Source organism: Pteropus alecto, unplaced genomic scaffold (genome assembly GCF_000325575.1).
Source record: "Pteropus alecto unplaced genomic scaffold, ASM32557v1 scaffold94, whole genome shotgun sequence".
Classification (NCBI taxonomy): Eukaryota; Metazoa; Chordata; class Mammalia; order Chiroptera; family Pteropodidae; genus Pteropus; species Pteropus alecto.
This window is the reverse complement of record NW_006437736.1, coordinates 2,707,034-2,724,277: the sequence shown is the minus strand read 5'-3', so window position 1 is coordinate 2,724,277 and position 17,244 is coordinate 2,707,034. Positions and strand designations below refer to the sequence as shown.

General features: G+C 44.7%; 1 protein-coding gene across 1 annotated transcript in view; it reads right to left on the bottom strand.

The window, feature by feature from the left end:
- Positions 1–17,244, bottom strand: part of SYN3 (synapsin III) — a 420,224-nt gene extending 402,980 nt beyond the window's left edge. The window contains exon 1 of the mRNA XM_006914505.3: positions 17,179–17,244. The gene's annotated coding sequence lies outside the window, so the exon portion shown is untranslated. The remainder of the gene's footprint in view (positions 1–17,178) is intronic.

Here is a 17,244-nt window from a genome sequence, read left to right as displayed (position 1 = left end):
GATAGAGACGGAGAGAGAGACACAAAGATATAGAGACAAAAAGACAGGGACACACAGAGAGACAGATACAGAGAGAACACAAGACCAGCCTGTGAGTACTGCAGCCTTCAATCTCACCTTGAGTTGCTGAGGGCCTCCTGCCTAAGCCTTGACAGGGCAGGTAGCCAGCCTGGCGGTGCTTCTGGTGGCCAGATGCCACCCTAATGAGGAATTTAGCACGTTCACTCTGGAGAGCCAAGACATGCTCTTAGGCATCTTAAATGTATCTGCCTGTAAGAAAACTCCGGATTTCCCGCCATCACGCCCAACCAAACTGCGCCTCTCCATCCTCTCCATCTCAGAAAATACCCCACTCGGTTGCTTAAACTAGAAATGTTAGGGAAACCCATGATTCTTCCCTCTGCAGCCTCCCACACCCAGGCCATTAATAACTCTTCTCTCCAAAACGACCTCCAATTTACTTCTTTCAACTCCACAGTCACCACTAGGGTCCGAGCCACCGTCGTCCCTCACCTGGACCAAAACATCATCTCATTAATCCTAACATAACCCTTTGAAGCAAATACTACTCTTAACTCCATTTTACAGATGAGGAAACTGAGGATCAGGGGTTCAGAAACTTGCAAAACATGTAGTAGGTAAGTGGCAAAATTAAATCTTGCCTCTGGATTAGTCTAGTCTATCTCCACATACCCCAGTGTGTTGGCCCACCCCCTCTCAATTCACATATCAGTGGGGCTATTTCTTGATAGCCTGGCGCCTACTAGGTAGTACTCTGTGGCAAACTTTGCAGTGCCCTTCACCTTAGGGAGCCTGAATCCAAGCACTGGCTCAGAAAATTCTAGAAATGCAGGCTCAGCTGCAACTATGAGGACACAGTCCCCTCTTGTAGACTAGGAGAGCTGGCGGCCTCACTGCTCACGTAAAGGAGCAGGTGTGGGCAAGGCTGGCATGCATGTTTTCACTAAAGGAGCAGGTGTGGGCACAATCACAGGCTCGCTGTGTGACCCTTAGAATAATGATGATGGTAGTAATAATAACAGCAGCTAATATTTATTTAGTGCTTCCTATCTGCTAGGTACTGTTTTAAGCCCGCTCATCTACTAAACCAATTAGTCTTAACAGTAATTCTTTGGTATTATCCCCACTTTATATACAGAGGAAACTGAGACACAGAAAAGGTAGAGCGACTTGCCCAATTGCCACTGCCCCCACTTTATATACAGAGGAAACTGAGACACAGAATTGCCCAATTGCCACTGTGATTCAGTGTGGAGTTAGGATTCGGCCCAGCTGGTTTGGCTCCTCACCCCACACTATCAGCAACCCCCCCAGGCAAGTCGTCATGTCACCTCTCCACCCCTGGGCTGCTTCTCGCATTTGTAAAACGAGAAGTTCTGCCCTGAAGAACTCAGAGACATATTTCTGATTCTCACTTTCGAGGTCAAGAACTAGACATAGAAAAGTGGTTTCTTTCTCTGCTTTCCTTTATACTGATTTCTGACAATATTTGTCAGACTGTATTAATAACATGGATTGAGTTCCTGCCACAATTCTCGCCACTTGCCAGGTACTTGGCTAAGCACCTTACCTTCGCTCTCACTCTCTCCTGGGCTCCTAGCAATCCTATGGAGGTTTTATTCTCCTGATTTTAGAGTGGAAGCATCTGAGGCTCAGAAAGTTTCAGTAACTTGCCTAAGGTAACACACAGCAAGGAAGCCACCAAACTCTAACCACGCGGGTCTGACTGCAGAGTCTAGGCCCTTAACCCTAAGTTTCACCTGTTTGTTTCTCATCCCTCTTTCCTTTGCTGGAGCAACTGAGCCAGGGAGCTGCAGGAAAGGTGCTATCCAGTATCTGCAGTGCTTTCCCAGAGCCGAGAAAATGCTAGAGGGATTGACACTGAATTAACAAATGAATGAGTAGATGGAGAAAAAAGAAGGCCAGAAGAGAGAAGAAAACTAGGATGGAAAGAAGGAAAAAAGAAAAAATGGAGTGAATCAATAAAAGAATGAAACTGAATAAAGAAAAAAGAATGAAAACAAAAGACTCAGAAAATGAAAAAGGAAAAAAAGATTAAAAGAATAATACCCGAGCAATCCCACGCCCTTGCTCACTCCACTTCTCAGCCGTGGCAGCTGGCCTTAGCCAAGCAGCAGTAACGCCCCCTTGGGCCAGGCGCTATGATCCTTAAGGGTTGATGACATGCGACAGGCAGAGGGAAGTGCCTATGGCAAGCAGAGCTTTCACATCCTGGCATCAAATTTCCACCCAAAGACTCCCTAGCCAACCACTGTTGACTCCCTCATGCGGCAGTCTCTGCTGTCACTCCAAGGCAGGGAACAGCTTTTTCACAGCGGAGAATGAGATGGCTCTACAAGTCGCAGCTACCTCCTCCAGCGCCTGCGGGAAATGGCCATTTCTGTTGCGCTCATTGGTCAAATTGCTGAACAAAAGCCGACTTGCCTCACGCCCACTCTCTTACCTCCACAAAACGTTTAATTCCAGAATGTTTTTCTCACAGCCTGTCCCAGAGGCTTTGGATCTGCCTGGGGAGAGAATCCCCAGGATATGAGACCTTCCAGGGCCATAGAACATGGCATGACATTGGGCCCCATGGCTCCCTGTGCCCAGGGTGCTGCAGCACCCTCTTTATGGAAGAGGCAGCAGGTATGGAAGAAGGAATCCAGTAATCCCACTGCCCCACGATGGGATCCCAGGCGCCAGCTGTCACATTTCACAGAAGAGGCAAGTTATCAATCCTGACTGGCAGTCAGGTTAGAACTCAGCAGAGGTCCCCAGCTGCTGGAGGAACCCCGGGGCTGTTCTGGGACTTCTTCTGCCCAAGGCCCTCTGACCCTGCTCTGCAGAAACCCTGGTCAGGAAATGCTGCTTCAAAGCCTCCAAGGTTCGCCCAACAGGGCCCCCTTCCCATGAAGCTTGGGTGATGTCCCTTCCAGAGTCATCCTCAACACCATGCAGGTACCACACAGTGCACAGGCTTGGCACTGAGCAGTGAGCACCTCTTTCCAGCCTCATGGTAATCTTGGATGATGGGTGTCACCAACTCTAATTTTATGGATAAAGTAATCCATATTGAGAAGGACATGTCTAAGGTCACCAATCCAATACAGTATGGAGCCAGGATTCAAATTTAGCTCTGCCTTACCCCAAAGCCCATGCTCGATGCTGCTATACTACCATGCCTCCAGGGAGGTGTTTCAGCCTTTATATTTGTATATTTATGATAACGTTCCCTTTCCTTCTTTAGCTCTTTATTCAAATGTCATCTTTTAAAAAATCGCATCACCTCCCCTTCTCTCCTTCCCTGCTTCGGTGTCTCTATAATACCCATTGCCATCGAATGTATTATATATTTGACTTTCGTGTGTAGTGTTTCCGTGCTTCCCCCAACTTGAATGTGATCCCCACGATGACAGGGATTTGTGTTTATTTTTCACTGTCATATCTCCAGCACTGACCAGGGTTGGCACATAGCAAATGTTCAAAAGATATTTGTGAATCAAAGAAGCTGAGTGACTCCATCTCTCGTACCGTCAATGGTTTCTTAGATGTCCCTACATTATGAACTTTTTGAGGGCAAGGATCGCCTCAGATTTACCTCCATGTAGCCCCATAATGGAGAAAAGGAATTTATTCCGGGTGTGGGGGTGAATGAAAGAGATGCTTTGTCACTTCCCTCATCTCTCTCAACCTCTAACTCAAATGTGTACAATCTCTTTCATGCACCACTGCAAATCCTTCCTTCCTGGTCTCCCTGCATCCCATAAAGTCACCTCCAAATCCATTTTCATTGCATAGACTGTCAGAGACATATTTTTAATAAACAAAAACCTGACCACGTCACCACCTTGCTCAAACACAGCAGTTGCTTGCTGATGTACGTCCAAGCTCCTCCATGCAGCATGTAGACGTTCTGACCTGAGCCAGCTCCATCTTCGGCTTCACCTGGCACCATTACATTCACTAACACTTACCTGCTTACCTACCATGCAATCGTATGCCTTTGCACATGCTGTTCCTGCCTCCCGGAATGTCATCCTTTTTATTCTCCTCTAAGCCCCTCCCTATCTCATTGGAGTAATGAATTCCATTCATCTTTCAAAACTCAGCTCAGATAGTCTTTGCTCAGAGGCACCGCCAGAACTCCCTCTCTCCCTCTGCCAAAGGAAACTTTAAAACTCTCCTAGATCATGTTGTTGTCCTTCTGTACTGTCCTCTTTCGCCCAGCAAACTTAACTACCCAAGCGTGATGGACTGAAAGTTTATGTCCCTGTAAACTTTTAAACATGTTTAAGCCCTAATATCCAACACAATGGTATTTGGAGCTGGGAGCCTTTGGGAGATGATTAGGTCAGGGGGGTGGAGCCCTCATGATGGGATTAATGCCCTTATGAGATGTAACACAATCGAGAGCTTACTCTCCCTGCTCTCCATGAGAACACAGTAAGATGGCCACCTACAAACCACAAAGAGGATCCCAACCACACTGGCGCCCTGATCTCAAACTTCCTGGCATCCCAACCACACTGGCGCCCTGATCTCAAACTTCCCGGCCTCCAGAGCTGTAAGAAATAAATGTCTATTGTTTAAGCATCTCCAGAGCTGTGAGAAATAAATGTCTATTGTTTAAGCACCCAGTCTATGGTAATTCGTTACAGCAGCCCAAACTTGATAAGACACCAACACATTGAAAACCCTGAAATAAGGGGAACAGGCCCCAGGCTCACCAGTTTACAGCGCCTCTCTCCAAACCTTACAAAAAGGAGAAAAGCCCTTTGATTAGATCCTACTGATTCTTCCTGGGAAAATAATATTTAGTTGCTTCCCTTTCTTTACTTCAACCAAACAGATGTGGTAAATCAGAAAGACTTTTCTGGAAGAAAGGACACTAGCTGCTCGAAACAGGGTAAGTTAAGGAGAAAGATTTAAAACAACTCTAAAAACATAATAATCTAGGACCATATAATATAAGAGCAAAGAGTCCCACATATAAAAACAACTTTTAAAGGCATCACGATATTATAACACTTTATGTTACTCTTTCAAGTCTCACGAAAGATATACCACATTATTAACAGGACCAGAAAGTAAAAATAGTAAGTTTTAACCCAAAGCAGTAGCTTTCTTCAAAGGTACTTCAACACATGAGACTTTGAAAGCACAACCGCCAGTCGGCACACCCAGCTCTGGGATTGCATGATACCTTCCGCCACGGCAGACACCTTGTTAGTAACTTGAGAGCTGATAAGTTGCTGCAACCACATTAGACTCATTGAGCACAGGAAGTCATTTGACTCCCACCCATCACTAAACAGACATGTAGTCTTTGGTCAATAATCGTCATCATCACCCAACTTATACTTACTCTAGGCTCCAGCTATTCTCAACATTCTTCCAATCTTGTGCCTTCGCTTTTACCTCTGCCTGGCTGTGCTTCTCACAGCTTTCTCCAAGTCGGAATTCCTATGAAGCACTGACACCCTCCCGTGAAGTCTTCCCAGCTATTCCAAGAGTTTTTCATAGTGTGGTTGACCAATTGGAATGATTTACGGTGCTTGCTTACCATGGACCGCCTACTTTCAGGGTGGGAGCCTAGACAGCTGCATGTTTAACAACCACCCCAGCTGATTCTTATTCACACTAACGTTTGAGAGCAGTCACCCAGAGAGCTGGGCTTGCAAACCTTACACTTTGTAATTTTTCCATCACCTGTGCCCCCCAATACTTTCCACATGACCTTGAAAAGCACATCAGGTGAGCTGCTTACAGTAAATCTCCCCTCCTTTGGCTATTAGTTTTCTGAGGGTAGAGATTGTGCTTAAAATTATATTTATATTCTCAGCCCCTCCAGCTGTGTTGCCATCCTTGACTCCTCCTTTCCTCACGTTCCACATCCCATCCATCATCAAGTTCAGATGGTGCTACTCTCGAAAGATTTCTTGATTTTCACTGCTTCTCACCTCCTCCACATCAATGACCTTAGTCCAAACTGCCATTGTCTCTCCTCATGGACTACTGCAATGGTCCATTCACTGATCCTTCAGCTTCCACCCCTGCCCATTACAGCTGTCTTCCCGCACAGCTATCAGAATGATTCCTTAACAAGAAGTTAAATATTTACAAATCACATATTCACAAAATGACTGGTATCCAAAAGGTATAAAAAATACTCAAAACTCAACAATGAAAAACACACAAGCATTTAAAAGATAGGTAACAGACTTGAACAGACACTTCACCAGAGAGAATATACGGATGGAAAATACACATATGAAAAGATAATCAAGAGCATTAGCCATTAAGCAAATGCAAATTAAAACCATGGTGCAATACCACTAAACGATTAGAAGGACTAAAATAAAAAATACTGAAAATGCCAATTACTGACAAGAATGCAAAGCAACTGGAGCTTTCATACACTTCCGATGGGAATGCAAAGTGGTATGGCCACACTGGGGAAAAGTTTGGCAATTCGTCACAAAGTTAAATGTAAATTTGCCATATGTCCCAGCAATTCAATTCTTGGGTACTTACACTAGAAAAGCAGAAATGTATGTTCACGCAAAAACCTGAACACAAATGTTTATAGATGCTCCATTCAGAATCACCAAAAGATGGGAGAATCCAAGTGTCCTTCAAGGAGTAAATGGATAAACACACTGCAGTAAGCCTATACAATGGAATACTAGCCGGTGATAAAAAGGAACAAACTATTGATACCCACAACAACATGGATGAATCTCAAAGATAATATGCTAAGGGAAAGAAGCCAGTCTCAGAAGGTTACACACTGTATGATTCGTTGATATGACGTTCTCGAAAAGACAGAATGGTAGTGATGGAAAGTAGAGGGGTAGTTGCCAAATTTTAGAAGTGGGGAGTTTATGACTATAAAGAGATAGCATAAGAGAGATTTTTGGATGATGGGACTGTTCTGTGTCCTCATTGTAGTGTTGGTAGTTCCATGAATCCCTACATGTGTTATAAGTCATGGAACTCAACATGAAAACAAAGTCAATTTTACCATATGGCACCTTAAAAAAATAAAATCAGTTAAAAGAATAAGCTGAACCATGTAACCTCTTGGTTCAAAACCTCAAACTTAGAACAGAATCCAGACATCTCCCTGCAGCTCAGGAATCTCCACCATACCTGGATTTGGGTACCTCTCCAGTCACATCTCAAACTCTCCCTTCTTGTGCCTCTCTACCCGCCCCAAGGTTCACTTGCTATTCTCTCTGCCTGGAATTCTTTTCCATATTTCCAAAACCTCTCTGAATTTCATTCATGCCTCTGCAGAAATACCAACTCCTCAGAGAGACCTTCTTTAATGGACTTTTCTATAATGGCATCTTCCCATGTCCTTACACAGTTTCATTTTCCTCCTTGGCGCTCATCACTAACTGACATCACACGAGGTATTTGTTTTATGGCTATTTTCTATTTCCCCACCAGAATATAAGACCCATGAGAATAAGGATCCTGTTTGTATTGTTCATGGATATATCTCCTGCACCTAGGATGATGCCCATCACAGGATAAGAACTCCCATAAATATTTATGTAATGGATGAATAAATTAAACCTGAGAGATGAACATTCAATGAGGAAATTCCCAAGGTTTTGAACTCGAAGCCATACTTGTGCTTTTTTTGTAGCACCCCTCAAATCACCTGCGCATTTGGCCTCTGAATAAAGCAGAATTTAATCCAGCTATTGATGCTTTAAAAATGGATTAAGTTCAACATCTCCCTTCTAAGTGCAGCTTTCTGGTGATTCATTAGGTAACAGGCAGGAAGATGAGCTGGGGGGTGGGACAAGCCTGCAAGCAAATGCATTCTTAGGGTAATGCCACATGCAGTTTCCTGAGAGCTTGTAGAAAGCTATCTAGAAATGCTACTATTGTGAGCAAGAAGTTTGAGGTGAGAGTTAAGAAAAGGAAAAAAAACACCACCTCTCTGCAACACCTTTCCGAGGCGAACAAATAATAGAACATCTCCTCTGTATGTTCCAGAAACTCTCTGGTTCTCCTTTAATCCTCCGTCCACCCTTCAAGGTGGATTCTATTGACCAATTTTCAGAAGTGCAAAAACAAACACAGAGAGGTTAAGTAACATGCCCAAGGTCACATAGGGGATGTCTGGTGTTTTGAACTCAGGTCTCTGTAGCTTCTAACCTCATTCTTTTTCCACCTTGTATTTTAGAAGCAATATTTGGGGGCATGAGCACTGTCCAGAGGAGCCAGCCTCAAACAGAAAATGCCAGCACAGGTGACCATGGACACAAGTGGCCATGTTCTTCTCTAAAACTTTTCAAAGACAAGTTTGCTAAAGTAAGATGCTAACTATCTTCCAGTAAAAATCTCCTGAGCATCTACTGTGTAACAGTTCCTGGGCTCTGAGTTTCCATATATAGTCTGTCATTTAATTCTCATTACCATTTAAAAATTTGTTAACGTGTATGAAGGTATTAGAGGCTGTTTGTCCAAGCAGAATGGTATAGAACCTGCAAGGAAGCAAGAACACCTGAGCATTCTCTACCCCGCCACCCCATGGCAGTCAGAATTCAGTTACCTTAAAGACAGAGCAGTATGAAGGCAACTGCAGATAAACTTTCTCTTGCACTTCTTTTAGTTTGGGTCATGTTTTGCACAGAAGTTAGCATTGAAATTATTGTTCAGTGTCACATACTCCAAAACCACGTATAACACAATTTTTTGGCAATTAAAATATTTTCAAGGGTATTTTTGGCTATGAATGATTTTCACCCCACACTACAATTTGGAACCTAAAGAAGGGATAAAACACAGCTCTGCAAGACAAGACCTCAGGCCTCCTCATTTACTCCTGCTTGATAGATAATCAAGAAATCTTAGATCTAAAAGGGAAGTTAGAGGCTACCAAGTGCTACTCTTTGCCAGGGCAGCAGTCCCTGAGGGTTACCACCCACTTCTGATGACAGGCGAGTAGAAGGCAGACTCTTACCCCTGGACAACTCCCATCACGAGCACACTCTTCCTCTATCTGCTATCTGCTTCCCTCTAACTGCCATATACTGCTGCTGGCTCTGCTTCCCCGCACTGCAGAATAATTATAATCCCTCCTTCTTATGATGACCATTAAAATATTGAAGCCTGGTATTAGGATGATTGTTTCTTAATGTTATATGATCAAAAAAAGCGTCGCGTATCTGCACTGCTCTTTCTAATAATTACTTGATGGTTTTCTTTCTGAGTATACATCTCTGTACATCTAAGATAGTGATACCCACCTCCCCCATGAAGCGGCTCCACCAATTAATTAAGTTCCACGTTTTGTGAGCTGTGCCCTGGAAGCATGCAGCTTAGTTGGGAAGACAAAGAAGAGACCACGCATCATGTGGCAAGTGTTCTTATAATGGTATAGATTAGGTGCCAGGAACATGCAGAGAAAATGGATCTGAGCCTCAGCCCACCCACTGGGAAAGACTGCTGACCTGTGACTTTGACCCTCACGAAACACAGCTTATATCCTGAGGCTCCACAAGGAGACTGACCAGGTCTCAGAGTTGGCTTGTTTATCACCCCCTTTCATGTCTCAGACACCTGCCACAATGCCAGGTGCCGAGTACCTGTTCAATGAGTCTTACTCCAACCCTTTGGCATTTAAAAAGGACCTGGGTGTGAGAATAACTAAATCAAATGGTCACAAAGTTCTCAAACGAAGGTTTAAAAAACTCATCAATAATAATACAACTTCAAACACCTAAACAAGGAGTCTTGGTCTCCACCCCCTGAGGTCTATCAACTCACTGAGTGACATGGAACAAGTCACCTAACTTCTCTGGACCTCCATTTTCTCAGTGATACAAATGATTGTAAGGTCCCTTTTGAACCCAGGGTCCCCTAATCTTCTGTCTCAGTAAACTGGATAATTCACAATAATCTAGCTGAACTAGTTGATCCTAAACTCAGTACATGATTCCCAGCAGAAAGAAGAGCGTGCAAGGAAGCAAAGCTAGATAAGGATTCCAGCTCCAGGTCTTCCATTACCCTGCCATGTACTGCCGCCCCCATGTACTCACCCGCCTGGCTTTAAACACTAGTCTCAACATTTACTAAGAATGAACTCGAGTAAGTCACCGAATCTCCTTCAGCTTTGATTTTTACATCTGTAGACTGGGGTTAATTCCACCTAATCCCAGGGCTACTGGGAAGGTGAAATAAGTTAAAACTTGTGTAAAGTCCCAGCACCCAGAGGATATATGCTGCATGTCCCTTTGTTCAAATATGCTTTACCATCTGACCCACTTAATCGACAGACTCAGATTCCAAAGGCTTTTCTCAACCCAAAGCATAGACAGACAGAACTAGAAAGGCTCTAAAAGTCAGCCAGTCCAATTCCCTCCTACCTCTGTGATTAACAAATGAGGAAACTGAGGCTCAGAGAGGCACAGCAACTTGCCCAAGGACCTACATGTTCTTCAGCAGCAAAGCCTGACCCAGAACACAGGGCGGCAGATGCCAAGGGTCATCCGAGACACAGAGAGAACCCTTAGAGAAGCTCCTCTCTCCCTAAGGAAATTGCGAACTCCCCAAATTCTGAAAAATAAAAATAACAGAACTTTGTATTTACATATTTGTTAGAGGGTTGCAAGAGAGAAGGAGCATCATAGCTTGTCCACGGAAAGCAAGGTTTTCTTGAATTACCTGTGAAATAAAGGTCAGGGTTTCCTGCTAGCTGCCTTCCCAGTTACTCTGCTCCCTGTGCCCCTCCTCACTTCTGCTCTTTTCAATTTACACCTTGGGCAGACATGTGTGCATTAGGATCCTCTCTGCGCAAGGTGAGAAGTCTCAGGCTAGAGCAATTAATCCACACTCCATTAAGCACAAATGAGAAAATCATCACAATTGTACCATCCATAACACAAAAGGAATTCCTCTCCCAACCCTTAAGAGTTCCAGCATGAGACAACTAGGAAAGTGCCCAAATTCACTGAGGCATAACTCCAGGTCAGGGACCCAAAGGTCCCCTCAAACGATATGATCAAAATCCCTGAGACCATTCAGGTGTTTCTGGGGAAAGCTTAGCCAAGGGCCACTGCTGAGTGGAAGCACTGAAGAGGGAGCCCAGACAATGTAAGGAGGGGCCTGGGTTACAGCTGGCTCCAGGGAGACAGCGCCAACCTGACACTCCCTCCGGTACCAGATTCCCAGAGCAAAGCATGTATCTTCAGGGAGCATTTGACAGAAAGCTACACCAAGAGCATGCTTGTTTATAGCTCCTGGTGAGCACACTCCCAGCCAGTGTCTCCCAGAATTCAGAGGGCCCTAATTGAAGCTTCATATTGTATTTGAGCAAACCAACCCAGAGAGGGGACCATGGTGCCCAAGTGCACACCGCATGCCCAGGCAGCAGAGGGATGGAGCCTGTGCCTGACCTTCAGCCTAGAGCTGTTCCCTCCCACTGCCCCCAGGTTCCTCTCTGCCAGACCCACTCCCCCTTCCAAATCCCTGGGCTCACCTCCCAGTTCTGAGGGTCCCACCAGGCTGAACAGAGCTCAGAAGCAGGTGACAGTTTAGCAATTCATCCAGTAGGACCTCTGTAAAGACAGAGCTGTGCCTGTCCCCAGAGGCAAGGAGAGACTGCAGCACGGAACTTTGCAAGGGTTCTCTCTTCCTTAACTGATCTCCCTCCTCCCCTCCCGCCCCCTGCTCCCGATCCTCCTCCGTAGTACTACAGATACATGTGCTCTCCTTGGGAGGAGGTATGGAGGAAGGTGCAGCTGTTTATTGGAAGAAAGGCAACAATCTGCTGCGTGTTATACACTCACACCTAGCAGACGAGGAATGGAAAAAATAGCTCTATCTGCTGCCACAGAATTATTAACCCTTGGGCTCCAGCTTTGCTTCTCACACAGCTGAATTGAGAGAAACAATACACTTAACCAATGGAGTGCCAGCCAAAGACATTACATCATCGATCAGCACCATCATTGGCTAATAATTCCTAGAAGGCAACATTCTGCTTCTGAGTGCTTAACCCTTTCCAGTTCATCATAGCAATGACTCAAGTATTTGGTCTAAAGCAATGTTCCTGGACCTTGCTTTTATCAGGATCATCTGGGCCATGCTTTCTAAACTTACAGATCGTTACGCTCTACCCCAAGCCATCTAAATCAGATCCTTCAGATGGAGCATGGATACCTGTATTTTAAATAGTGTACACAGTGTGGAGACCACTGGTCTATTCAGAAACTCTTCTTCTCCAAAAGATAAATGAAATAACATTTTTCTGAGCATTTATTATGTGCCCAGTACTTTACTGCATCATCTCATTTATTTCCTACACTGAGCAGTGGATGTTACTGACTCCATTTCACAGGTATAAAAAGTAAGGTTCAGAGAAAATAAGTCACTTGCTCAAGAATTGAAGCCTGGCCTTGAAAGCCAGGCTGTATGCAGACTACCTGGCTCCACCTTTGAAGCTCCCACTTGAAATCAAACCAAGCCATTTGTCTACTTATTGCCTCAAGGTTATAGAAAATATAGACTCTCCTGATGAGTTGGAAAATGCCAGTGACCTGTGAAGAATCGGGGAATGAAGAGAAGGATGGATTCCCACAGGAGGTGTTCAGGGATCATGAACCCTGCAGAGAATCATTCTCTTTCTTAGGTCCAATCTTTCTGTTTCTGCTGCAGATCTCAGTCGAGCTTTGTCACTTGCTCTAAGAAGCCTCGTTCCACCCTCAAACCTAGTGTAGATGCCCCTCATCCAGAATCCTAAGGTCCCCTATATCAGTAGGCTGCAGCTGCTTGTTTACCCAGTAAACTCCACAAAGTTAGAGCCATTTCTATCTTCTTCACCAACATGTACCTAGCCCAGTGCCTGCCACAGGTGAGTAACTCAAAGAGGATTGTGGAAAAGAGGGAGGGAGACTAGGAAGGAGGGGAAGGTCTTTGCTGGAGTTCTAAATAGCATCACGCTAAGATAGTAAAGACAAAGGACTGGAAGCCAGGAAACCTACAAGAGTAAATTATCTGACCTTGGGCTAGTTCATTTTGGGGGGCCTTGGTTCCTCATCTGAAAAGGAGGACAACAGCACTTCCTCATAGGTAGTATGAGGTTCAAATTAAAGGACGATCCAGGCTCAGATGTGCATCTCTACACTCTCCCTAAATCTCATCCATTTTGTTGGCTGAGTACTGACAACTACCATATTTGTATCTCCAGCCCAGCCTTCCCCCACTAGGCGCCATGTGGATACCTTGGGTATCTTCAAGAGAGCATTTGAATTTTCTCTCCTAACACCAATATGCTCTTCACCCAGTCTTCTCTACTCTATGATTGGTGCTCCCATTCACCCAATCTTTTTTTTATAATTGAGGTGAAATTCATATAACATAAAATTAACCATTTTAAAGTGTGCAGTTAGTGACGTTTAGTACATTCATAATGTTATGCAACTGCCACATCTATCTAGTTTCAAAACATTTTCATCACCCCAAAAGGAAACCAATTATCCTTTAAGTCGTCATACCCCATTTATCCTTCTTCCCCTCAAGCCCCTGGCAAACACAAAACATCGATCTGTTTTCTACCTCTATGGATTTATCTATTCTGGATATTTCATATAAATGGAATCATATAATATGTGATCTTTTGTGTCCGGCTTCTTTCACTTAGAATATTTTTAAGGTCCATTCACTTTGTACCATGTATCAGCACTTTATTCTTTTTTATGTCTGAGTAATATTCCATTGTATGTACCACGTTTTGTTTATCCATATATCTGTTGATGGACATTTGGCATCCTAATCTTAAACCATAAACCTGGGGGTCATCCTTGATCCTCCATTTACTGTATTCCCCATATCTAATGTATCAAGTCCTTTTGGCACCCCTAATATCACTCCAATCCTTCTACTTTCCCCCAATATAATTGCTATCCTGTAGTCAGGACCCACATCTCTCTCACCTAACCCCTAATTTGTGACAAGATCCCATTCTTTTCTCTACTCCATTTTTCACCAGTACCTGCATAAATCAGATCATCCTTTCTCTTCAGAAATATTTACTGAGCACTTTTCTTCATGGAGCTTACCTCCTAGAAGCACAACAGACAACAAACAAAAAAATATATACTATGACGTCAGGTCATTACTAAGCTTAAAATCCTTCAACGACTTTTTATTGTACTTTAAGTAAAATCCAAGTTCAACATGGCCTCCCGAGGCATCATCAACTTTCCCAAACCCATCTCATGCTGCTCCCCAATGACGTTGAGCTCCATTCCTCCATCTCATGGCCCTTGAACAAGCAGTTTCCACTGCCTCTTAGTCTTGACGTTGCTGGATCTTTCTCATCCCTCAGATCTTAGTTTGACTATCACTCCTCAGCCTACTCTTTCCTGGCCACTCTGTTAAGTAGATTCACTCTTCATTCATTTCACTTATTCAGGAAACATGTGCAAAACGTAGTGTTGGTCTCTTGAGATAAAGCAATGTATGACTCCTGGAGCCTTCAGTCTAGTGGGGAGGACCAACAATAGAAAGGTCAATAAAATGAATGGACAAGTGCTAGGAAGAGTGAGTAAAAGGGAGGGGACCTGCTTTACACAGGCTAGTCCAAAAGGCTTTTCTGAGGAGGTTATATTGAAACTGAAGAACAAGAAAGAGTCGGTTGGGAAAAGAGTCTATTACTCTTTATCACATCCTGGCTATGCAATGTGAAATTCTATCCTTCATTGTTTTCTTTTGAAGAAGCAAAGCATTTAATGTCTTTCTCTGTCTCCTCTAATAGATTGCTCTGTATTCCCAGCACCTAGGACAGCACCCTCCATTTAGGAGGCATTCAATACCCACTGATTAAATTAATAACTGGATTAAAAATAAATGACTTAATTAATTAATTTACCGATGAAATCATTTTAGGGAGCATAACAAATCATATCATTTTGATTGCTGTTGTTATTGTTATTATTTTATGGCAAAAGGACACCTATTTTGTTGGGTTTTGGAAAACCGGGCTGACTGTAAAATGAGAATAAAAGTACCTAACTCGGAGAATTACCGAATAACTAGGAAAAAAATGCAGACATAATAGACACTTGAAAAAGGGAAGAGTAGTGATCATGGCTATTATTATTAAAGGTTCTTTCCTCACAAAAAGCTGATTTACTCAACTCAAACTCCAAAGTCCATTTTCAGATTCAGTCAAGAAGTTTAAAGGCAAAAAAAACAAAAACCAAAAAACCAAACACTTTTTAAATGCCTGCTCTGCACTCATTTACTCAAGTTATCTCATTTACTTCCCATCCTGTGAGGTGGCTGCTGTGGTGCAAACACCCCTTACTCCCCCATGCCCAGCTGCAGGGAGTGTGGGCTGCTCACAGTTGACAGCTAAGTCACTCTTCAGTAACTGTAAGAGACATCAGTTATGCTCCCTCCGTGGGGACGGCTTGCACCCACTAAATGGTCAACATTGGGCTTCAAAGGCCTGGCCACATGTCTCAGGGGATCAACTGAGGCCTCTCTTGCACTGATCACAAATCAACTTCTCCCTCTGCCCAGTCCTGCTTCCCTCCCCCCTCCCCCTTTAGAGAGTGAGACCACTCTCCAGAATCCTCCTACACAAAAATGTCTCTGAATCTTTTTCCAAGGAACCTGACCTATGGCAAGTGGATATGATGATGACCTTTTAAATCAGAAAACTGAGGTTCAGAAAGGTTGATAATGTCCCCAAGGCACATAGCTAAAGTGACTTCCTGGTCTGACTCCCCAGCAAGACTTTGCTCTTCACTACAGCCTCTAATAGCTGAGGTTGTATTGCTGTGAGACAGAAGGGGGAGCAGAGGGAGAGGGGCCAGCAGATCACAATCCTCCAGGGGTAATCACTGATGATGAGGTCGAGGTCAAAGCCTCCAGAAATAATACAAAAATGACCTGCAGGTTGCAGAAACAGGCGTCACATGGGCAACACCTCCCCACTTGAATGAATCCATACCCAGAAGACGGGAAGTGGGGCTTGTGGGCAGATGCAGTTGCCTTAAGGGTCCAGAGTATTTGGAGCCACATCTGAAATAATAACTGCAACTTAACAGCTTTCTATTGCTTCAGTCTTCATCCATTTTCCACAGAGCTGCTAGAGTGACTTGATTACTGATCCGAATTCTTCCACTGCCTTCCTTCATCCCAGGGCAAAATTCTAAATAGTCTAAGGCTGTACTTTAAGATCTGTGCATGTTTTAGCCCCCTGCCGTTTTGACAGATCATTTCCTCCTCACAATGAGCCTCGGACTTACTTGATTATCTGATGTAGGATTATCTGATGCTCTTAATTCAGGATACTGCACTTTTTCCGTTTCTTTACCTTTGCACAAGAAAATCTATATAGAATTTCTGCTATCCCATCAAGCCTTCCCCACCCCCAACACACAGCTCTCAGTCTGGCAAACCCTCCTACTCCTCTAGTGCCCACGCAATAGTCACCTCCTCTCCGAAGCCCTCTTGGCTTCTTCATGTTCCTCTTCTCCACTTGGCCTCCCCTGTATTACACTGCACTATAATTGTTCCTCCTGTTGTCCTTCTTATCTCCAGGAGCTCCTCCAGGGCTCCTCTTCGTGTGGCTAGGGCTTACTTAGCACAGTGTCTGGCACACAATAGGAGCCCAATAAATGCTGAATAAATACAAGGGGCGCTGTATCAAGAACTAGTCTCTGCTTCTACCTTGGCCAGGGAAACCACCTCTCGGAAGAATTTTTTTCCTGTGCCTCGGGATGCCTGAGACTAGAAAACGGTATGACAAATTTGACCCGCTAGCCCCAGGGCAACGGGCCAGGAAGTGTCTGAAGACCGAGGCTGAGCAGAGATCCCACCGTGGCGGTCCCCGACTCCCCGCAAGCACTACCCCGGGCTCTGGGTGGAGATTATCTGAGGAGTCGCTATCCTGAGCCCCTCCGACATTCCCCGCACAGCGACCGGTCTGTCCCAGGGCCGGGCCCCGCGGCCGAGTGGCAGCAGCCCCTCCGCGCTCCCGTCTCCCATGGGCACAGAGCCGAGCTCCCGGGTGCGCAGCCAGGCGCGAGGACGCCACTAGCGGTCCCGGCTGGGGGGCGGAGGGGACTCTCTGCTGCCAGAAACCCCTCAAAGTCTACTTCGCTGTGGCGCTCTGCTTACCTTGCGAGCCGCCAGAAACCCGGAGCCCGGTGGTGACTTGGATGCGGCGGTCGCCTGCGGATCCGC